At 47.1% G+C, this 24348-nt stretch overlaps 1 protein-coding gene and 1 non-coding gene across 7 annotated transcripts in view; both read right to left on the bottom strand.

Moving 5' to 3' along the window:
- The window catches only part of LOC8035613, a 52792-nt gene extending 51970 nt beyond the window's left edge, over positions 1-822 (bottom strand). For all 6 annotated transcript variants that reach the window (XM_029987116.4, XM_040498974.2, XM_040498971.2 and 3 more), the window contains exon 1: positions 606-822. The gene's annotated coding sequence lies outside the window, so the exon portion shown is untranslated. The remainder of the gene's footprint in view (positions 1-605) is intronic.
- Positions 823-11575: 10753 nt separating this feature from the next.
- The window catches only part of LOC115326301, an 84676-nt gene continuing 71903 nt past the window's right edge, over positions 11576-24348 (bottom strand). The window contains exons 2-3 of the transcript XR_005718258.3: positions 18254-18432; positions 11576-14125 (exon numbers count right to left, since the gene is read on the bottom strand). This is a non-coding gene — a transcript (endochitinase A). The remainder of the gene's footprint in view (positions 14126-18253; positions 18433-24348) is intronic.

A 24348-nucleotide genomic window follows, 5' to 3' on the forward strand; every position in this document is an offset into this window, starting at 1 on the left:
TGCGACGAACAGAGGTGTCTTGATTCAACTACCGCCACGCAGTTACGCAATGCGTTTAATTCTTCAGTTCATCCACAAACATGACAACAAGCACGCTCTTCGTTTTGCCTCGACGTAGTTCTCGATTAAGATAAACACGGCATCGTTTTCGAGTTTACGTTCTGAAACTTCTGTCACTTCGGCTTAGGTACGTCGGTGACATTTGCAATATCCTAAAGTTAGAAAAAAAAAAAAAAAGAAGTGCCCTCCGACTTTCGTCGCAGAGCACATGTAAACTTGCCGTCGGCTTGTAAAAGAAGCCGAAGGCCTAAATGCCGCTACCAACGTATAACACAGATAGTTTTTGAACGCAACTTGAAAGCCTAGTCCAAAGCGAGAACCAGTATCTGGAGGACCGCTTCAACAGTGGACTGCATCCTTCAAATTAGGTTTGGCAAAAGGACGCGGCTTTTCAGAAACTACGGCGTCAAATCATGCTTCGGTATTGTAGTCTAAGAACCACTTCTTGCAGCTCAAGCTTAGTCGCTGTCTTTCGCTTGAAATTTAAGATGAATGTCGAAAAAATTAGAGAGATACGAGTGACCGGTGGCGAAGATAGCACATACCGAGTGTCAGACCGGACGTTGGTGTTTGAAGACGGCGAAGGACGGTGTTGACAAGTCCCGGTTTGGGGTTGAGTTCGGTCAGATGGGAGACGTTCGGGCTTCGGCGACCTCCATCAGTTCGCAAACAAAAAAAGAAACGTGCCTTGTTATTTATTTTTTTCGAAGTTACGCGAAGGCACTCAGGTCGGAACCCGGATCATATTTCTCTTCTTCTTGAGCGTGCTAATACAGCCGCGTTGCGATAAGCAACGTTCGGCAGTAGTTTCGTATAACTACCCTTCTCGGATTAAAAACAAGCAAATAAATTAAGTGTGTTAATAAATTGGACACTTTAAGTTGAATTGAACATTGAATCAATACTTTTTTACGTTAAATGTTTATATAAAATAAACTATGGCATTATTTACACTATAGGATTTTTTTTCCTTTTTTTATTATTAGCCAAATTTAGGAACCGAAACTAAGTGGTCATATGCGAGACGCAACAATGTAAAGGTGGTCATGGTACAGGGCTCAAAGCTACTCCGATAAGCCCACGTTCCTGTTTTTATCTCAGTTTCGCTTCACATAAATTTAAGTAATTTCTAGAAAAAAAGTTTCCTTAGTTCCGTTTTAGTTTAGCAACAAAATGCGTCCAATTAATTAAAGGGAAGCTACGGAGCTTCTTGGAAAAAATGAGTTAGAAGTGAATTCTAGTGTATTTTTACCCCGTGAACCCGAATACCCAAACCATTTGCTGCGTAAGTATTGTTAAACGCGAGAAAAACGCGAAAGACAGTCGCTGTCCGTGACGTCATAGACGGCTCTTTTGCTTGCCCAAGGCTAGGGAGGCGGGGCTTCAGTCCTATTTTGAAATTGCTCGTATGGCTCTCCGGCGCGTCGCATTGAAATACAATTATGATATCTGTTAATCTAAAGGCCAAATGAACGCAATTCAAGCGTTTTTTCTCAAATGTAGAAGTGCCCCATCTTCCCTAGGTGTTCAACACTGCGTCATATATATATATATATATATATATATATATATATATATAGCTGCGCTGCGGAAACGAGAACAAAACATATCTATGCTTTAATTTCGTTTTGCGATATTGACTTTTTATCGCAAACACCGATCTAAGCCAATTTAGCGGTCATACAGGTGCTCAGACACAGTACCAAAGCGCAGTACTTACATGTGAAGTCAATCAACCGGTGCCAAGTTACTAAAACCACTCAGTTGGGAAATTGCCATAGAGACTGCCCTGAAAAAGTGGCTCCGATTGCTCCGATCCGTACTCGAGAACCGAGCTAATGGCGATCACAACGCCGCCATTTCTCCCGCAGCGGCGACACGAGGAACTGCACGTGACTCCTATTTATTTTCACCCCCTAATCTTCGATGGGTCCTGTACGAGATGCTGTGGTTCCGAAGACCCACCCCCGGATGGCACGATCGGACATATGTTTTGGTCATGCCCGAAGTTTCAGACCCCCAAAGGAACTCCAAAGGCACCTCGATGACCGAGGAGAAGACATCGTTCCTCACTGGACGTCCCTTCTACAGTAAGATGAACTGCGCATCCAGCTGCTCCTAATAGACCGAACAAAACAAGTTGTTTGCCACCTTCAAGACGAACTCCGCAAGAGGCGCGCCCAATTGTAACGCAACCTTACCTTTACTTCCCATAAATGCCCATCCCCTTTTCCCTTCCTACTGTCGAGCCCTTGTGTTGTATAGTTAGGCGGGCAGATGAGCCTAGCCCCTGTATGCACTGCGCTCAGTAAAGTTGTGCTACCTACTACCTTGGCTTTAATCGGCCATTTTGGGCCCATCTCCCAAGCGGACGCGCCGCGTATTACTACCGAAGTTAATTAAGATGCGCCTAGGTCGGGACGCGCTACCTGAAATCACCGCTGAGGCATGGTTGTATAAAAACAATATTGTGCTGCAAAACGTTTGCAAACTAAAGATTTTAGAAAACACCATGCGCCCTTCATTTTGTACTAAACTCCAATAAAAGTTACTACAGAAACCGTTTTTTCCGTTCATTTTTACGCAAAAATATGTTTTCTAAAAGCTCAAGGTGACGACAGTACAGACAAACGATAAAGAGTGGCGCTGTAGTCGTATTTAGCTCGGCCTCGGTGGACGCCAGTGGCCCAGGTTGCAACGGTGAGTTTCCCGACAGAGGGTTCTATAGGGAGTATTCAATGGACGCCATATTTGTGGGTGCTGTTTAGAGCGCATGCTCAGAACGAGGCTGCTAAGACCGGCCTTCTTGATGGTGCAGAATGCACGTTGCAAAAGAACTGTGGAAGCTCACCGTCAGCACGCGCTCAGCATTCGCGCACACAGCTATGGCCGCCAGTGAATACTCCGATGCTACAAGCGCGAGCTCCGGGCTTTCAGCTTCCGCCAAGCACGAGCGCTCGTGCAGTACAGGCACTGTTCAGGGCCATATGCTCGCGCTTGTAGCATTGGCTGCGTCTGGACTTAAGCTGAAACGAAGTATATACTCTCTTTCACCTTATGATGTACCGCAGAAAAGGCTACAAGCGCGAGCTCCTTGCTCTGGGGCACGTCAAGGCGGCACAAGCTCCCGTGCGTTCAGAGAAACTCCCAACGCTATGAGCTCGTGCTTCTAGCCTTGTCTGCGGTACAACATAAGGTGAAATGGAGTATAGTAACGTTGACCGGCACGCACAGTGACACCGCGACGGTAGCACGCACGCACCGCACCGTATTCACAAACTGCCCATTCCGCACGCCCGAACGTCCTGCCCGAACGACCGAGTTCAAGAAAACAGAGGCAGTGGAGGGCGGTTTAAAGATGTCTAATAGAAAAAAAGGAGATAGAAGAAAGCGGATGACATGCTGCTTTTAAAACACGCAAAAAAAAAAAAAAAAAAAACTTTAAGCGGCGTTTACGGTTCTGGGCTGTCCGGGCGATTGGTGACCGACGCCAGTGACGGTCACGCTCGTCGAGGCTTCGCCTCTTGGCACCTCCAGATTTTGCCATCGCGGAACACACTCCGACAGCTGTCGACATTTTCTAAAACTTTGATGCTTGTGTTCGTTTTTTTTTCTTGAGGAATATTGCTTTGCAGCAAGAAAACACACACACACACAAATAGCTTTTAGCCTCTTGGCATAGACAGATATACTCCGTTCCACCTTATGGTGTTCAACGATATAGACGCTACCAGCTATCCACGCCAATCCATAGCTCGCGTCTTGTCACATGATTTCGCGCTCCCCGCGTCGCACCGCCCAAACGGAAGGGCACTGACACCCTCGTAGCGTCCTTTGCGTTCCATGGTGTAGGGTGTTTTCACATGAATTCCATCCGCCACTTTTGTTAGGATTATATTGCGACATCTTGATCAGATGTCAGCGTGGTGACACTTACAAGCTGTTGTGTACTACGCATTTGATGGGTCATGTAAATCCTTGGAATGTCCGCCTTTAGCGCACGCCAGGCAGCTAAAAACAACAAAACGGTGGACGAAATTCACGCCACCGCGCCGACGCCAAGTCGTGCTGCGTATACACGTTTGCAAGTACGGCTTCAGGGCGCTGCCATCTTGCTTGGCTGGGGTGCGCTCGGACGAGTCATAATCCGATTACGAAGCCTAGCTAAGGCGTCGTAATCGGATTATGGCCGCGCCCAAGAGCGCACCCCACTGAGGAAGATGGCGGCGCCATGAGACCGGACTTGCAAACGTGTTATACACGTTTGCAAGTCCGGTCTCAGGAAATATTTTTGTTTGTTTTATTATTATTGAGCTGTCTCCATGTGACAAAATCGTCATACAAAAAAAAAAAAAAGGACACGCTCTTTACACTCTTGCGACCGAGTAAGACCGAGAGAGACCAGACCAGTTTTTAAGCCTCTTGCGATTTCTTAGGACCAGCTCCGCTGGAGCGCATCCGGTCCTAAGAAGTCGCAAAAGGCTTAAAAACCGGTCTGGTCTCTTTAGTCTTAAGCATTTTCACACTCGCAAGAGTGTGAACGGCGCTTCAAGGGCTGTCTAAGCAGGACACTTCAAGGACGCTTGAAGCGAAACTTCTCCGCCATATGAAGTGCGGCGATCCCCTTCCTTCCATCCTTGGGCGGTGGAAATGCTTTCCTTAGCCACGTTCGCTTCTGTCCTTCACGGAGACCCGAGCATATGCTCATCGCGTGCGTCCGGACAGCCACTCACACGCTCTGTCGGCTTCCTGTGAATCGCTCGAGGCCTCCGCTGCTGCTCAAGTCCCGAAAACGGGAAGGGGCGCGGCAGAACAGATGGACAGGCACACCATTGGCAGGTGGCGTGTGACGTCAAGTCTGACTAGCACCGGGGTCACAGGAAAGCGGAGGAGGCGAGGAAGAAGGCCTTGATGTTTGCCTGGTCAGTGTCTGAACAGAAGACGGACTGCCGGACCTCAACTTTCACTTCATGTGGCAGAGAAATGCCGCCTCACGCGTTCTGAAGTATCCTGTTTTGACACCCCTTTCATACTGGGGAGTTTTAGTAGACCGTGTTTCCCGCTCCGCTAGCCCTCCGCTACGAAGAAGCCGCATCTGCGCCTGCGCGCCGATGGCCTTGGCTGTAGAGTTCCGGGTAGCGGAGGGGCTTTTTAGCGGGAAACACTGTCTACTAAAACTCGCTACTGTGTCTGTAGACTGTACTTTGTCAGATGTACTAGCTTTAGAGCAGCAAGACCTCGAAACTTGGTGCAAGGGAGCAACGGGCTTTCTTTTGTAAACTTCTCTCCCCTTCTCTCTCTCCTTCTTCCTTTGATATTCAGTGTCCCCCCCCCCCCCCCGCCCCCCCTCCCCCCTCTCCTTAACAAAAACACTTTTTTTCTTCCCCACAGCAGAAATAACTACGCATCGCTGAGCGCTCATTCACCACCCAAACTAGGGACCCGAACCCAGATAACAAAGTTTTCCCATTGAAATTTTCAGAAAATCACTTATAACTTTTGAATAAGATATCGGTTCGTGCTGAAACTTTGGCATCTGCTTCGGATCTCTAAGGCTACATTTGGGCGGAAAACTAGCGTTCGGCAATACATATTTTATTTTTGCAATAAAAAAAAACAAAAAAAAAAAAACTTTTTTTTATTTTATTTTTGTGACATCCTGCATTTTGTTTTGCTTGTTGAAGCGTCTTTATCCATAATGCGGCATCACATGCCTGGCCTCCGATTTGCTCAGGTGCGGGCCAACGACCTTTCCGCGGTGTCGCGCAACCCTACAAGGTAAACAAATACCGTATTTTCGCGGATCATACCTGTCTCGCGCACCGGCGAAAGACAGTCTCCAGACACTGTCTGGAGCGTGTTTGTTTTTAAGCTTAGGCTAGGTGGCGCAAGCTACCACCCGTTACAATTGATAGAGCCATTAGCATCCATCCACCCGTTACTCGGAAGCCGGTCCTGTCACACTGGTCATACATACAAACAATTTCGAAACGTACATATGATCGAAGCAAGCGTCTTCCAAGTTCCAACGTGCGTAAGGCGTTGATAAAGAAGCGAAGGGTATACGGCCCATTTCGAGCCAATCAGGTACGACGGAGCCGAGCACGTGACGGCTTTCCGATTGAGCGGAGGGAGCGAACTCCCGACGTGCCTAGTTTCGGCAAGCTGACTGGCTCGCCGAGACCTTCGCCTCGACCGTTTGCCAAGTTAGGGTGAATGCTGTGCGACTACACAAGGATTTTTTTTTTTTTGAGACGCGATGGTATTTGTAAAGGATAGACCATGATAATTACGGCTTTTGTATGATACAAGCTTACGTGAATAACAATTTGAACGTCCGCATCCGCAGACTTTCTATCAGCTGCTTCAGCACTCGACCCGCATGTGCAATGTTCTGAAGTTATTTTATCCGCATCCGATCCGCCATCCGCGTTATTATTAAATCATTATTGCAAGCGTAAATTAAAAAAAAAAAAAAAAAGAAAGGAAGTGTCTGGACGGCATTTTCTATGCTCTTAAAACAAAAACTCTTCCGAGTCGGAGTATGGTGAAAGTAATTTTATAGTACTTTGTTTCATTATATTGGTATTATAAACGATCATCCTTGCAGGGACACTTCGTGTCGCTACAAAGATGATCGCAGTTATGAGATCGCCCTCTGCGACATTCGGCCCAGAGGATGCGCTCAAATAAAATGTCATTTTCGTTTATTATTTTATTTTTGTCTCGTAACACCAACTTCAAGCAGACGCGTATTTTCTAAACACGAAACTTAACAAAGGACAGACTACTAACATTGTGCCATTTTATTTAGGTCAAACAATAAAAGAGGTGGGAGAGGGAAGGCTTTCACTCACCGCAGCGAAATACTCGTATTACGTGGCAAGACGTGAGTACATCATCGGAAAAATGTCACAATAATCAATAATGGCAACAGCTTCTATACAGCCGGGGTCACGCTACTCATGCATCATATACAGAAGACAGTCTGCGAAGACGAGTCACCGCAATATGCCCAGAGTTCGAATGCCGCGTGCCAAGTTTGCTCCTTGAACTCACTGCCACGCGGCATTCGAAGCACGGATCTCACGGGGACTCGCGTTCGAATCTCTATGCAGACTGTCTTTTGTATGATGTATAAGCAGTGTAACCCCGGTTGATCGGTTATAATTTTAAACCCGACCCCGAACTGAGTGCTCCATTCTTATCAATAACTAACCAACTGTTTAAAAAAAAAAATTAAAAAAAAAAAGCGCGCAGACACTGCACTGCGTTTTACTTGTCGAGGAGGCTTCTACTTCCTTGTGGCTTGCACGTTTTGGGTTTCTTTGCCTCTTTCTTGTGGCTTGTAAGTTTTGAGTTTTTCTTGGCCAAGGATCTGTCGCGGTCTTGAGGGCCGAGATAAAGGAGTAACTAAAAACGAGAAAAAACCAAATAAATAAACCTAGAGAAGCATTTGAACAGAGAAATTCATGTTAGAGAAAGTATTAAAGACTTTATGGTGGATGGATACATACACCATGTTGAAATTTAATACTTAGCTGTGACATTACTGTCACAAAATCCGGCTATGTTATATTATTCATGACACAAAATCCGGCTGTGTTACGTTATCCATTCTCCCGGGCTAGACGCGTCCTTCCGAGAAATTCGCGGTGTGTGAGGGCTGGGACCCAACTCCCACGAAAACGAAGCGATGCTGCCTTTGGAGGAGGGCGAAGGGACGAGCGGGCCAGCGTCCTGGGGTTTGGTTTTTTTTAGTTTTGTTTTCCTCGCCTGCGTGCTGGAATGCGGGGGCCCGTCGAGGGGGACTCTTTGGGGCAAAGGCGGGCAGTGTGAGCGCGAAACTCGGAAGCAACAGGCGGGGAATCAAGCGTCGAGTCCGTGGAGCTCAACGGTAGCGGGCCAGGTCCGGACTGGGGAAGACTTCGACGACGAAGTGTGTGTGTGTGATTGTGTGGCCGCTTCAAGCCGCCCAACCCACCGTGGTACCACCATTCCTTCCCCTTTCGGACAGCGCCTCGCAAGACCGTCCCTCGCGGACACTGTGAGACGAGATTTCCCCTCCACTCGCACTTTCCTCTTTGTAGTAAATAAGGAAGCGGTATTTCTGTTAGTTGGTTTTTATTCTCACGGGTGTCCGATTGTATTATTTGATAACATTTAAGCTCCGAAGTTATTATTATTTTTTTTTTTTTCGTGTTCGGGGAAGCTCTTGCGTAAGCGATGGTTAATGCATTGTACTAAGCTGTAGACTTTGGTTTTTGACTAAATCGTTGTGTGTTGAGTGTTTTTATCCTCAACGCCCGTGCACCGGCCGGGTGAAGTGCGTTCGAGCCCTGTTGTTTTCGCAGCTCGGCTCTTGTTAATTGTTTTTTTTTGTTTGTTTTGTTTGCAGTATTAAATTCGTTTCGTTGCAAAACTGTGGTCCCCCCTTCATTGGCAAGACTCCACCGGAGGCGTGGACCTATCGCCTGGTCGGCAGTCCTTTGTGTTTAAACAGAGAATATAAGCAAACCTGTGACAACATTACACTAAGAAAACTCACTATGCGTAAATCCAAACGCGTGAAAGCTTTGACACATTCCAGCAGTGCAAAAGACTAAAGGACCATTTACACTTTTTTACCCATTTTGTTCTATAGCCCGAGACTGAGGCAGGAAAAGAGGAAAGTTTCAAAGTAGAAGAAAAATGAACAGTCGAGGACACGTCTCTATTCGACTGTTCATTTTTCTTCTACTTCGAAACTTTCCTCTTTTCCTGCCTCAGTCTCGGGCTATAGAACAAAATGGTTAACATCCACCAGCTCGCCTGCGCAATCACTACATTACCATTTACACACTTGCGACTTAGAACCGAGTGCTTTGAAACCTCTTAAAATCTCTTTCGACCTCTTTTTATTGCTGCTTTCCATGTTATAACTACCTTAATGTATGTGTACTGTACACTTGCTGAAGAAGCCTGACCAAATTTGCATCTAAGTTATATATTCCTTCAGCTGACCCGAGTTTTTCCTGGCTCACATAATCGTACGTTCTTTTGATGCCCGAATAAGCTAACCATATCTTCTATTTCTATACTTTGTGCGGTGACGAATAAGTTATCTTCCAGTCTTCTATCACTTCGGCATCTGTTTTGGAGCTCACCCAGTATTTGCCTTTCTTCTGCCCATTCCTCCATTCTCCGCTTTGCTATCTGCATGGCTAATCTGTGTAAAACTGAAGTTACCGTTATTGAGCAATATACCTTTGTTTCCTTTGCCTTTATATATTGGTATCGTTTCATACTTAGTTCCCACTCATTGGGCACCTCTCATCCCATAAAACTTTGATTTATCACATGTCGTAACTTCAATTTGCTTGTTTTTCCTAGTGTCCTAATGAATTCCATGGGTATGGGCCTGTCGCAGTACCTACTGGAACCTTACTTTCTGCCTTTTGCTATTCTCTTGTGGTCGTCTCCGTTGTTACACAGTTCTGCTCCTCCTCTACTCTGTTGCTCATTAAAGAGTTTTGGTAGATCGTTTTTTCGCCCCGATAACGATACATCCCCTCCCCACCGGCCTTGGGCATGCATCGTTTCGTTATGGGCTGTCGTTATCGGGGCGAAAAAAAAGATCTACTAAAACTCTCTAGTGCTATTCACCGTCTCCCTCTGCTCAAGCTGGGAGAAAGCCTCTTCGATCGTCCGCCTAATATAATCCCGTGACTCTTCCCCCTCTACTCTTCTCCCCTCCTGTGTGTTTAGCAAGTGTTGCAAACCCTGTCTTTCTTGCCTGCGCTTTAATGTGCTCCCAAAACCTTTTTGCCGTACTCCTTTCTTTTTCCATCATCCACCGATTTCTTGCACTCCCAATTTTGGCCTGCATTAAAGCTGATGCCTCCCTCTTCCGCTCTTGTAAGTTTTCCCAATTTGATGCTACCACAGTTGGCAAGGCTCCCCCCTTTTCTTCGCCCACCTATATGCTCCCTAGATGTGCCTCTTGGCGCTGCAATATGGCTGCTTTGACCTCCTTATCCCACCAGCTATTCGGTTTGAGTCTTCGTTTTTGCTGTCCTCTCCAATCCGATGCTTCCTTAATTCTTTTATTAAGGATTCCTATTAGATCCTCCTACGTAAATTCCTTTTCTAGTTGTTTCGATACTATGTTACAATGCTTTTAGATACGTTCTGTATTTGAGCTTCAATTAGTTTCAGCTTACCCTCTCGTTCCCGAGCTTTTGTTCTGGTTCGGATGCGCCAAATTTAATCTTAATTTCCTTGTGGTCACTCCCTAAGCTTTTTGTACCTTTATCATCTATTTCCATACTCCTAGCCTGTCATAAATTTTGCGGGACATGAGGCAGTAGTCTATTGTTGAGTGCGAGTTTTTTCTTTCCCACGTTATTTTCCCGTCGCATTTTACTTGTGCATTCACTAACACTAGGTCCAAAGCATCACAGAAATCTTCTAGCAACTTTCCAGTTGTATCTGTGAATCCGTCAAACTCTTCTAAATGGGCTTTTCTTGTAGTCTCCTATAATTATTTAATGATTAAGGCCCAGTTCTCCGATGTCCTCCGATATACATGTAAAGCGTTATTTATTTTCCTCCCTCGAGTCATTTCCCGCTTTCAGGCAAGCAAATCCCAAAAGAGTGTTCAGACCTGTTACCTTTCGAACATAAGTGTTCTCTGCAGCTTTCTCTCTCTTTCCCAGTCTTGTCCTTTAACCAACATGCCTAGACCTCCGCCTTTGCGTTCACCTCCCCTCCAAGTTGCATCCCATCCAGTCAGGAATGCACGGTGGTTCCTCAACTTTAAGGTGCGTTTCTGCTACCCCATACACTGTGAAATGTTCAGCCTATAATTGTTCACCAATCTCCTCCCACTTTATTATGTTCTCCGATTGGTTGTTCGTGTTGCCGAAGCTTAAGGAAAAACTTTTTGTCATCAGACGGAATTTTCTGCTGCGGATAATACACAGGCAGCAGGCTGTAGTCATAAAAATGCGGTAGGTCCTTATTATTCTACTAAAAAAGAAGGAAAAAAAAAAGAAAACACGCGGTAGGTCGTTTTACAGAAAAGCGCGCGAGAACAAAAATCTCACATGGCTATCTGAGCACTATAAAAATATGAATCCCATATTTGTTTCTTTTTCTTCTCCAACTTTTTTTTCTCCCTAATACTTCATACTCTAGTGAAGTAGCCAGTTAAAGGTATGTGTTGACTAATCCCTTCGACTTTCTGCATATAAAAGGCAATAGATATACAAAATATCATTAAACCTGGTTTGTGAGCACAGATCGAGCGAATCGTGGAAAGATCTCGCTACTTTGTAAGATGGCCGCTGCCCTACTGAACACGAAGTGGATGCGCCTTAAAGCACACGCATATTGAAAGACAGACAAAAAGTACTTACCATGAACCGGAGGAACTCACCATATGAGTAGTTCATCCACACGCTATGGTTCCGGAAAAGTATATTTTTAATTAAAAACGATATTGGTGCAACGTTCGATGAAATGACCAACCGAATATGTCTGCGTACTAATGTAGTACACACCTGTTTATTTCTTATTGAGTCTCACAGAAGTCTGAATACAAAAGTAATGGAATATTTTCCTGTATTCCTTTCGCGTTCCATGCGTATTGGCGTATACCCACCGCATCGGCTACGGTTCGGGACCATAGTACACTCAACAAAACAAAACAACAAAATTAAAGATATTACACTATGTATAGGTCTTCTCGACGCGCTCATTCCAATATGCTGGGAACGTTAGGCGGTAACTATAGACCCAGAACAGCAACATTTGTTTTTATACAGTGAATGTTTCACAGTACCACTTATACTTTGTGTCACGTGTCTTTGGCGTTTGGCTTCTTTTCTTTGTATGCTATAATGCCAGTTACAAAAACAAAACAGAGACTGGTTTTATCGGGCCTAAAGTACCGTGACCTCTATTAAGTCTTCCGCGCAACAAAATAAACGATAACAAAAAGTATAACTCAACAGCAGCAGAGTCCGCAAAGGGTCACCGCGTGTCAAATGCATCCGAAAGACTGAACAACTGACAACAAACTAAAATACTGTCAATGTCCAGGAACTAGAGGATACTCATCCTTCCGACAACACACCAAATTGACACTGGAAAAAGAAAATACTGAAAATACGAGATTATAATCAAACTCGTACGAGACGGGTACTGCCAGAACACGAAAGCAACAATAAACAAAAATATAACTACAATGTAAAGTATCATAAAACAAAGGTGAGGGGATCACGTACAGGAGTCGCAAAGGAGATTAATTCAGGTTCATCTGTATGTCGCAAACACCGCCTGCCTTCCGGGAAATCCAGTTCTTACGTAGAGCATGCGGCGGAAGAACCTCGGAGCTCACTCGGCACGTGCGCAGGTTTAAGCCTACGTCACAACAACAGACATCATTCAGAATTAGCCGGGCTTCAGTTTCCAAAGGAAGCCCTTTTCTAAGCCCAGCTCAAACAACGGAATGGGAACCGCCGCCAAACGAGCGCATCTCAATAAGACGGCCAAGATTCTGCTAGGCCTAATCCTCCGGATGCAGTCGGCTTAAGTGGGAGACAATACGACTTTGCGCCATATTGCAAGAGAGAGTGCCACTGTGCGAAGGCTCATCCCTTGGACTTCCGACGGTCTCCGAAGTAAATGGGGTTATCAACTCCCTGCTTCCAACCGCCCGAATCTCTGCGGGCGAGCCGCTCCGTCGACGTGGACAGAACCCTGCCGTTCTTCAGAGACTCCCGGTACTCCTCTTCGTCATCGTCTTCGGGTGGAACTGTCCGTCGGACCACCAGGCGACCGCTAGAGGGCGAGTTCTTGGTCCTCCCGAAGGTCCGGAGTTGTTGGCTCTTCCAGCCTTCTTGACGCCGAGGCTGGGGGTCGCGGACGGCCACGTCTTCGAGAGGGACAACGCATGTGTCGAATGCCTGAACGACACCGAGCTCTTGATCCGGGGTGCGAAGGTGGTCCGCGTACACGGTGTGCGGCCGCGGGATTCTGGTCAGTGTGTAGTCTTCGAGGCGAAGATTCAGTCTGGGAGTCTCCAAAAAGTCGAGCGTCTTCGACGGTTGACGCCTACAGCAACGGATGCTGCAGACGACGAACGCGATGACAAGGACGATGACGAACAGGACAGCGACAGCTATGTAGATGATGAGTTCTTCTCGTGTCGGTTTCCAGCGGGGTCTCACTGACCGTGCTCCGTCGGTGGAGACCTGTTCCTTGACGGAGAAGTCGGCGAGCTGGAAGTGTCTTCCCGAAGAACTGTTCACCAGAAGGTTCCTCGCGAGGCTCAGGTTGCGGAGGAGCTGCTTGAGCTCTAGCTCTCCGGCCTTGAGCGTCACGTTCACGTCAAGCAGAGTGCTGCATTGGATCTCGGTGACGCTGATGTTCTCAATGGGGCTGAGGTTCTGGAAGGCATGCTCGATGTCCGTCTTGAGGTTGTCGTGACTGCAGTTTCCTCGGAGGACCAACATGAGACGTCTCACAGTCGGAGTCGACTTCATGACGACGTCGTCGACGTCATCAACGACGCGACGCTTAGGCGTTGTCATGGTCGGTGTCGCAGTCTTCTGCTCAAGACTGGTCGAGTTTGATGCGGATGCATCCGTTATGGTACGCTCAGGCGGCTTAGTTGTAGTTGGCGATGTTTTCTCCGATCTTGAGGTCGTGCTTTCGAAGGGCTGTGTAGAGCTCTCAAGTGACGTGTCATTCTTCAATTCCTGTGACGGGGTTGCAGAAGGTGATGGAGTTGGGGGTGTTCCAACGTGCGTCGAACCCGACAAGGGAGAGGCAGTGGTGATTGCGGATGTCTGTTGCGGAGGCGCTGATGTCCTTGCCAAAGCTGAGGTTGAAATTGTCTGCGCGGTAGTTTTGTCTTGCGGGAAAGACTCTGAATGGTTGGCACTCTGGCCGTCAACTCGGCTGGTAGAAACCTCTTCAGCGAGAGACGTCTTGGTTAAAGTAGACCCCTCAGTAACGAAGAGTGGCGTGGTTTCTGGAGCTTGTGTAATGGTACTGGTAGTGATGTTGACTCCTAATGCTGTAAAATAAAGAAATAAAAAAAAATACTTGAGTAAAATATAACAATGCTAAGACTTTACTTGATGACATGAGAACGACTAAAGAGCTAGATCTGACCTCCACGAGCGTTGCGGTGAAGAGCGAAAGTATGACTTCCGAGATTTCCGGTCATGTTAGACGCCATGCTTAGCTTGAATTATTACAAATGCTAGGGCCACAAAGTGAAAGTAATGGCTCGTTCACACCCTTGTAACCGAGAACGACCGAGAGAGACAAGATCGGTTTTTAAGCCTCTTGAGACGTCTTAGGACCGGGTGCGCTGCTGCGGAGCTGGTCCTAGACGTCGCAAGAGGCTAAAAAAACCGGTCTTGTCTCTCTCGGTTGTACTCGGTTGCAAGAGTGTGAACGAGCCTTATAGAACAATAAAGAATAAACAAAAACAAGTGCCCGCACAGTTGACTGGGGCAGTCTAGGTTAGTCGTCCCGGTTAGTTCTGGACTGTGACCAGCACATTCAAGAACATACGCCCTACCCGAAAGAAATACATCTGAGATTAAAAAAAAAAAAGAAACAAAAACGCCACAAGCTACCATCAGTCAAAGCTTAGTTCGCGGTGCCGCCCAAGAGTTGAACAAACAGGCAACTCCAGATTCTAGCATACAGGTTATCGTTCAATTTACTACCGTATTTTTTGTCTTGGGCATTCTAAAACGCGTTTCGACTAAACATGCGTTTTGCATAGCCAGACTTTCAGACTGCACAAAGAGGAGTAACGTCATATCATACAAATTTCCCACGAACAACTGCCTAAAAAATCCCCAGTAACAACTGCCAGAAACAACACCTGCTTGCTGCACAGCTTCTAAGCGACTGTCGCCACACGGTTCCCGAATTTCGGGCGATATTTGGCTCTTCCTTTCGACATAATGTCGACTTAGCAACAGTTTCGGTCTTTGTGCACTCTTCTTTAGCTTTCAAAATGAACCAGAGTAGAACCCAAGAGACGCCACTATGCGTCTTATTCTGCTGAGGCAGATAATGAGAATAATAATCATGGTAATGATCGTGATAATGATATGGCGGAGGTAACGATGAGCCTCGGGACGACCGCGCTTGCGAGGAAGGAGGCATTCGTATCCCGAACGCAGCAGGAGGCCCACCCACTGCCGAGTCACTTGCAGCGGGCGATATAAGCCGTGATGAACGGTGCGTCCATTTCACGTCCAAAGCCGCAGCGGGGTGCCGTGAAAGTCGGCGATTTCAGTTCACGATGTTTACTTTAAGCGGCGACGTGCAAGACCCGGAACCCATCGTAGGAGTCTTCTTTTTTCATTACGGAGTTTCCGCATCTTCATTGCCTTTTTTTTTTTTTTATGCTTACAGTTGTCATGGGCAAGGTTTTGTAGCGGATCTTGAATCCCGCCAAATCTAGTGGTGCGATTATTTTCCACCAATAAATATCGGGGGGGGGGGGGGGGGGGGATCATATGGTCACGTGGCACTGAAGGGACGCGAAGCGTTTTCCCATTCAATTTAGCGGAGAAAATTTCCCACTTAATTTAACGGGACATATGGGGCCAATGAATGGCACACCTGTATACCGAGCGCGTAACATGTCTGTACCCGGTAGGCGTTACGGATAGGTGATATGATACAGAAAGGCTTTTGTCAGATCAGTAAACAAGGGTGTAAATCATTGGTCCATAAAACTGGGGTGTATTCTGTAAATGTTAAGGGTACACTCTTAAAATAAAAAGGTGTCGTCTTACATCCTTTTGTCCAATATAATGCACCTCAAAGCTTTGGATGGACGTACAGCGCACTGACGGCCCCAACTTTTACAACGGGCTTGAGAACGGTGAGATATACCTCATTAAACAGCTAAAATACGTATCAAAGACCACATAAAGAAAACACTGAGTTTTTACAGTAGGGCCAGGAAAACCCCAAATATTATTATTATTTTTTTTTAAGTCAGTAACACGTAGATTAGCTATTTTAAATAGTTGTACCCCTCGGCTATCAAGCCACATCGTGAAAGTTTGTAACGTCGGTTTGACGTCAGCGCGCTGTAGGTCAAAATGAATTTTAGGGTGTCGTATATGGAACACAGGGTGTAATAATACACCCTTTTTTTCCCTGAAGGTGTAGGTGATATGGGATTTTGCACAATCAGCAAACAAGGGTGTCATCCGTTGGTCCACAAAACTGGCCTGTACTCGGTAGGTGTCACGGACGGGACTGAGAAAGGCGTTACGGGTGGGTGATATGGCACAGAACGGCTCTTGTCCAATCAGTGGACAAGGATGGAATGGTACACGCCCACCCATTCCGAAAAGGACAAATAATTTTTGGGCAAAAATAAATAAATCAGCATCGCGTCTTAGTTGTGTATGCAGCCGCTGCCACAGAAACGTTCATGTACGTTATCACAGGCAATTCGCAGTACAAAACACAGTGAGAAAAGAAAAAAAAAGGCCCTGACCATGCAGGAACGAAAATCAACATAATACAAGGGCACAGAAACCATAAGCGACAAAGGTGGGGGAACACCGCGCTCAAACTGTAAATGACCATAACCCGGATCATAAGAGCCAAAATCATCAGAAAAAAATAACGCCCAGTGGAACCTATAGTGGAATTGGAGGGACAGAAACAGGCGAAAGTCGCCCTGTGGACAGATTTAGGCCTAGCGCTGGTCCGTTGGTGCCCGAGTGGTTTCGGTTCTATGTGGGGGTGTATATATGTTTGCGTTGTTTTTGGCGGTGCTGAAGCACCCGGGACTCGCGCACCGCAGATGACGCTAGCAGACGGCGTCGCGGAACGTTTGTCGATGTTTTGGGGATTCCCAACGACCTGGAGGAAAAGCTGTTCTCGTTTTTGGGCGCCGTCACGAACATCAGCGCGGTCGACAGCCTGGCAACGTTGGCAGGAAACAAGCGGTTGGGGAAAGACAGACCTCTAAAGAGAAATTGAGAAGAAATATCCATTCGGGTTTTTGGTGGCGCTATTGAAGGTCGTTTTGATAAGTGCTGTTTTATCCTTCGCCGAGTTTTCTTGCGGTGGGTTGCAGGAAACAAACATACAGTATAGTATACGAAACTGGCGATGCAGGCACAGGCAAGGCGCTTCGCGTCTGTAGCTGCGATTTGGAACTAGCCGCGGCAACTGCGTGTGCTATCTTGTTTTCTCTCACGTTTACATTGTCGAAAAAAATAAAAAGATTAATAAATTTTAAAGATGAAGACTACAATAAAATGGGAGTGAAGCTGAGTAGTAAAATCTGGTTCACACAGTTGCGGCTACTCAAGACCGGAGAGGTAAAACCGGTTTTAAGGGGAACCTGAAGAAGTCCCTAAATTCGAACAAACAGTAACAGTTGTAATGTAGGCACCCTTAAAATCATGCGTCTTAAAGTTTTATTTCGGTATTATTAGTAAGAGCGTCGTAATAGCCAATTAAAAAATTAAACTTTTGACGTAGAAAAACGCGAGAGCGGAGAGAAAAACTAGCAAAAATGACGTCATCAGCAGAGTCAGATTCCACTAAGCTGGCTCGGGGATGCCGCCAATCACGTCACGACAAAGATACCGAACACGGCGGCCGGCAGCGCCTCGCCAGCACGGAGCAAAGTGTGGAGAATATTCGCTCGAATTTCTGACAAACGTTGTGAGATGGCGCAGCACGTGAGGAACCGATGGGAGCCCCCCAATCGAGACTATATATATATATCAAGTAGCCACGATGCACCCATAAAGCGTGAATGACTGAACCAATCAAGAAGGTCTGGTTAGCGCTGCGAGGACCCAGTAGTGATGACGGTTGGGTAAGGGAGGGGGGGGGGGGGGTGCACGCTTTGTCTTGTCGGTGGTACTGCACAAACCGATCAGTGCTCCTGCCAGAACATGTGCGAGGCAGCAGCAAAGTCGTGCCGCCTTACCTAGCCTCATTCAGACACTTTTTTTTTTTTTTTTCACTGTAGTATTGACAAAGCGAAACCGCCGCAGTGTCGTTCAGATTGAACTATATATCTAACGGATTAGCTATTCGAGAATTCCGACGAAGCAGATGGAAAAGGGGAAATGCGTTACCGTCACTCTCTACGCTGAACTCACGGGTTTCGATTGTCCCGCAAACAGGTACTTACGAGTGGAGTTGAGCGCAGCGTCCGGCTCGGCGCCGTGGCAGCACCGTCCCAAGAGCAGGAGGACCACCAGGATGCCATGCACCAGCGGCAAGGCCTCGGATGTCATGGCGCCGCGGGAAGGGAGCAGGTCACGTGGGCTGCAGTCATGACGACGTCTCACCGCCGTCGACGCCGGTCCCCTAAAGGCAGACAAAAGGAAATCATATTTAACTAATTAATGAACTTTTTATATGACACTGCAAGCCATAATTCGGCCCAACGGAAGTAGATGCATTGCAGACAGTGATCTATACAGACCCCCCAAACACCCCCTCCCCAAACAAACATACTCCCAGCATTTCCTAGACATAAACAAAGTACACAAACCTATACGCCTCGCAAGTGGGCTCATTTTTGTCTTCTGCGCATGAGAAAGGAAGTAGCGGTGACGTCAGAACGCCGAGCCCTGATTGGCTGATCGCGACCCCCTACCTGAGCGTCGTCTGCTCCTTTGCAACGTCGTCTGCTCGCAACATCGTCTGCGACTGTCTTACCTTTCCTGCGACTTTCGGAAGTGCAGGACTTTACGAGCGAGCTCGACTTCGCCTTTCAAAGAGGGCAGACGAAATAACTCGAGCGGTACGTTGTTTTTGTCTAACAACTAGCAGACGCGAATCAAGGAGGGAAGTCAAAGGACTCACTGGCGAGGTGTCCCGAGGCGCCGAGGTTTGTTTGCGAAGAACCGAGAGGTGAGGGTGCTCAGTGTCCGCAAGTTCCCTCCCAGATACTTTTTCCCTCCTTTCGTGTGCGGCGAGACCCCTCATTCTTTGACGGCGCCGGCGGGTTGGCGCAGTTAACGTCGTCTGCTTTACATATGCTAGTCAAAGCGATGGCTGCTTTACCTTTCCTGCGTCTGTCGGAGATTCACCGCTTTTTCACCGGCGAGAGTCACCGTTGCCTCGGGAAACAAGGAGATTACAAGAGGAAGAAATTGACCCCTTAATCTAAAATTGAGGTCAGCGATCAAAGTATAATACGGGAAGGGTTCACATGGGTCGCGCGGGCATATTTCATTCAGCACGCCAGCCGGTCGTGGGCAGACGGTCGCCGAGTCGCGGAGTGCCTGCTAGGCCTAAGTGCGGAGCTCGCTTGGTCGCGTTCGGTGGTATCGTGGCTGTTGGAGCTTTTCCCGGGTGTTTGTGGATCCAGCGTTCTTGTTCGTCGTGGTCTGTTTCAAGTACTTCTTACTTTTTTCATGCTGCTTGAAGTCGGGACGCGTGAAAAGCGCACGTAGAAAAATAAACGTCCGTGGGTCGTCGCGACCGCGATGCTGTCGGCCATGCTGATTTGATCGTAAGTGCGTAAGACAGCTTCGGAGCTGTCGTAGGATTTCGTCGTAACCTGCGCAAAACTTACGAAAATTTCGTTTCGTGAATACGAATTTGTTCTTAAGTTCTGTCTTGCGCACATTTTTGGCGTAAGATCGTTTCGTGAATCTGGCCTCTGCACTTCCGAAAGTCGCAGGAAAGGTGAGACAGACGCAGACGACGTTGCGAGCAGACGACGTTGCAGAGGAGCAGACGACGCTCAGATAGGGGGTCGCGATCAGCCAATCAGGGCTCGGCGTTCTGACGTCACCGCTACCCCCTGCGCAAGAAGCAGACGAACTTGCCCTCCGCATTGGTACGTATCTCCCACCCTTTCCCCTCATACTGGCACTTTTAGGCACAATACATACACTAAAATAACCTTACATCTTCCGTAACGCCATATAAGGATGTTGTATCTTTACACAACGGGACATTAGTCAGCCCCAATAGACGTCTGGCGTCTCTGCTGTAGATTAGAAATTTGGCCAGTGCAGTATCGCTGCTCAATAGGGATGCACAGACCGCACGCCGGTACGGTGCTCACCCACATTAAAACGGGCAGGGGTGGGGATTGAAGCTATAGTAATGCAGTATATGCAACGGCGCTTCACCCACTCAAGCAATGAGACATTTCTGCAATTTTCTGACACCGAGTTACTGTGATCTCCTCTCCCGCAAACCACCAGCGCCAGTTAACTACAGAATTCACCACATTCGGTGGGAGTTGATACCACGAGGGCGCCACAGTATTTGGTGCCCCAGTAGACTTCCTGTAGTGTATTTATTTATTCTTCAGCAACGCACAGCGGTCGGGTAAGAAGAGTTTCCTTCAGAGAAGTTTCTGTAGTATGTTTGTAAGAACATTAGTGCATTGTACAAAGTAGTGCAAATAACAAAAGGCGGAGAGACAAATGGGAAAGAAGAGGAAAACCGGAAGCGCGCAGGGGTCCGCCGATAGGGGGTGGTAGTGAGCTTGTTTGCGAACTGCCCGCTCCCTCTGCAGGTGCGCGCCGACAAATCTGCCAGGGTTCACATACCACAAACACCCCAACAACCTTTCCCTTTAAAGGGATGGTGAACCGAAATTTGGATTTCAGAAAACAATGCAGGGGCTGTAGGCGGGACGCTACAATCCCTACAACACTACTCGTAAGGCGATATCTCGAATCGACGGCCGTATTAAAAAAAAAAAAAAAAAAAAGGTCGAGATTGAACGAGGCCGACGAGGCGCGTGACGTCAAGATATCTCGTTTTCTCCTCTCTTCATTTCGCCCCACTCAGGTGCCGTGCCTCAGGACGGCGAGGCGGTTCCCTCTCCTTCTCGGAGAAACAAGACGTGAGCATATCAGTCAAATGCGCCTCCTTTTTTTTAGAAAATACGATCATCCGTTCGAGATATCGCTGTATGAGTGATGTTTTCGTGTTTGTAGCATCCCGTTGCACGCTTTTGCTGCCCTGTTTTGTGGAATCCAGCATTCGGTTCAGGATCTCCCCCATTGCCCTGTATCGCAGTTTAGCCACCAGCAGCGATCTGATTGGTCCGAGTCATTTTGAAGCACCTTTCGGAGCGGCCAAGAAAAAACCTAATTTGGAGCAGCAAAAAGTACTTCTTGAACGTGAGCGCATATTTAAGTTTCATTCATACCCGTTCAAATATCATGTTAAGATACATGTGTTTATGTCTAATTTGCCTCCTTGCTTCTGTAACTGTTCGATTCCATGGCTATCAGTTTCATTGCACGTAGAAGCACAAGGCACGATAAAAACATGCTAATTAACGAAGGGCAGTACGGTGCGTGGTTATTTTAAATAGAAAATCAAACGTAAACCAAATAGCATATTCCACTGAAATAACGTTAGAATATGTAACAATATGTAACTTCGAGCAAGCAAAAGGATGTTTTCATTTCAGACGCTGTAATAACACCGTAGTTCGTAATTTAGATAGAAAACAAAGCTTTTGTCACGTGATTATGAACATTAATCCGATTTTACTCGTATAAGCGGAACTTGACAACAGAAATCATCACGTAAACAATAAACATGCTTTCCTAAAAGAAACGAATTTGTTTAGGTTATTTTTAGGCTTGCATTTAATGCTCCACCTAATTCAGTTCTAGTTTACTGTATTCACCGCGCCAACGAACGGACGGAACCTATAACAAGTTAACAGCTAAACGAGAGTTGACATGAAAAATAAACATATAAAGCAGCTCATAAAAGTTTTCTCGCAATACTCAAGTATCATTGATGAATATCGAATAGGAAAAAAATGAAAGACGTTTACAATTCCCTGTAATGCCGAATTAGAGCGCAGCTCTTGAGGAGGAGGAGAGAAGGGCACGGAGAGGAGGGTATACCCTTCCCTCCTCCTCCCTCTCCCCTCCTCCCTCGTGACGTCACTCGTGACCCTCGTGACGTCACTCGTGAAAGTCATGACCTTCACGACGAAGGTCTCTGACCCTCATGAGTGACCTTCGTGACACCACTCGGGACCCTAGTGACCCTCATGACGTGACACGTGACGTGACACGTGACGTCATAATGGGAAACGTCCCATGATGCAACGCGCGATTACGCCGACGGCGACGCCGCTCAAGCCGGAAACAGGCGCCTAAAAGCTGCACTCTAAAAAAAATATATCGTCAGGATATCGCAGGTCTATCATATACTCGCCGCAGTTTTATTCAGAAACCGCATGAAACGTCCCGCTCTGGAGTAAAGCCCCTCGATATGTTTGCGTTTGTCGTGCAAGTAGCGTAAAATGCGCGAGTGCACGAGACCCGCGTCTCGAGCGGCCCTTGGAAGCGAATGGCGGCGCAGCACTGAAATGAGCGGCACTATACTTCGTTTCAGCTTCGGTCCAGACGCAGCCGATGCTACAAGCGCGAACATGTGGCCCAGAACAGTGCTTGCACTGCACGAGCGCGCGTGCTTGGCAGGGATGCTGAAAGCCTGGAGCTCGCGCTTGTAGTTTTGGCTGCGTCTGGACCGAAGCTGAAACGAAGTATAGACGCTTTGCAGCAGCTGTGCATGGACGCCGCCATAACTGACCTTCAGTTTTTGCTTCCTCTTATTTCGTCTATTTCACTTCATCTTTAGTATAGCAGGTCAGGTTAATGCCACATTAGATTCAACTGTGTCCTTTTCTAAAGCATCGGGCTTTGTAGAGGATCGCCAAGTACCGTTTCAGTTGCTCGGCATCTCGGTAAGACAAGAGAAGGTCAGCTATGGCGGCTGTAATATGGCGCGTGTGTAAAGCGTCTATAGGAAGCGAATGGCGGCGGAGCACCCGCTCGTGGCACGTGTCTCGCGCGGTTCAACAACAATGTTTGGCGGTACTTGTAAAAAGCGCCTTTATCAAGGGGCTTTACTCTGGAGGAGTGCTTTCCCCTCAGCACGGGGGTCCGCTGCGGCGAAGCAAGATATGCAAAATCGCGACTATTAACACTTATGCGTCAATTTGAAATTTATTATTTAGCTTATTATGACGTGACACAAGAACTGTCACCAGGGAAACTAACCGGACATAAATCCAAAAAGCACGGGAACTTCGAACCATTTGCGCAGAGCAAAGTACTAACTAAAATGATAAAACCAACGCTGACAATATGCAATTGTTGTGACAGAGGGCACTAAGCACAATGTACGCGAGAATGCAAAGGAATTTTAATATAGTTGTACAAACGCAAAGCAGTAGAGAAATAACGGTGACGCCGGTGACGGAAATGTTCAATTAATAATCTGGCAAGAGGACCCGCGTTCCAATGCGGCGTGCACTTATTTCTGCGCCTGTAGCAGCGGGTCTGGTGGAAGCGGGCCGCAGCGAGCGGGCCGAAGTGGCCCGCGGTGTCGGTTCCCTGCAGTACACCGCTGCGCGGTGGGTAGCGCACTTAACGATGCTAGCTAAACAGGCAGAGAGATAATGAGCGTGAAAAAAAATATCGCCAAACTTCCGAGTGTACTGTCGATGTTTGATACGGAGGATAAATTGAATATTATGATGTTATTTGAGGCGATCATTTATAAAGTTATGGAAATTCGCGCAAGCCAATACCGTACCAAACCGGCCGTGTGCCCGATTTATTATATAGTTAGTATTAATCACGTGAAAATAATTTTTGGCGCAATGTTGGAGCGGATTTCTCCGCTTTGGCGCAAATGGCGCAGAAATCGTATCAACGCACCGGGTTGCGACAGTTTTTGTGGCACCATAGCGGGCGGCTGCCGCAAGCTTCCCTCTTCTTCGCTTCGCGTGTCTGCAGCCAGATGGCAAAACCTCATTCAAAAAGAGCTGCGTTGCAAGTAATTGACATCGAAGAATCGCTTTTGTTTTGAATATTTGGAATGTTTCTTGGTGTTCTACATATTAGTTTAGCGCACGAAGTTACTTTTCATTGTCTAGTGCGGTATCGAGGAGTGCAACCAATAAAAAGAAAGAAACATAAAAAGCGCCCAGATACCGGCAAAGCTTAGCGCCTCATCTAGAAAAAATAAAGAAATAAAAAGCAGAGTGTTTCGGCCGCAAAGCCCCAGCCGGAGTGACAGTTGCGATGCCTCGGGGGGATAAGCGGCCATCGACGATTCGGCACAAAGAGCCTCTCATCTCCAGCATGGAGAAAGAAAAAGAGGCTTTGTTCCATGGCTCAAAGGGAGATACTGAAGCGCACGTGCGAGCCCAGGCACAAACATCGACGTACGCACACGCGCACGCGCACAAAAGAAAAAAACGCACATGTACGGGTA

Source organism: Ixodes scapularis, unplaced genomic scaffold (assembly GCF_016920785.2).
Source record: "Ixodes scapularis isolate PalLabHiFi unplaced genomic scaffold, ASM1692078v2 PGA_scaffold13__105_contigs__length_92229423, whole genome shotgun sequence".
In the NCBI taxonomy this organism is placed as follows: Eukaryota; Metazoa; Arthropoda; class Arachnida; order Ixodida; family Ixodidae; genus Ixodes; species Ixodes scapularis.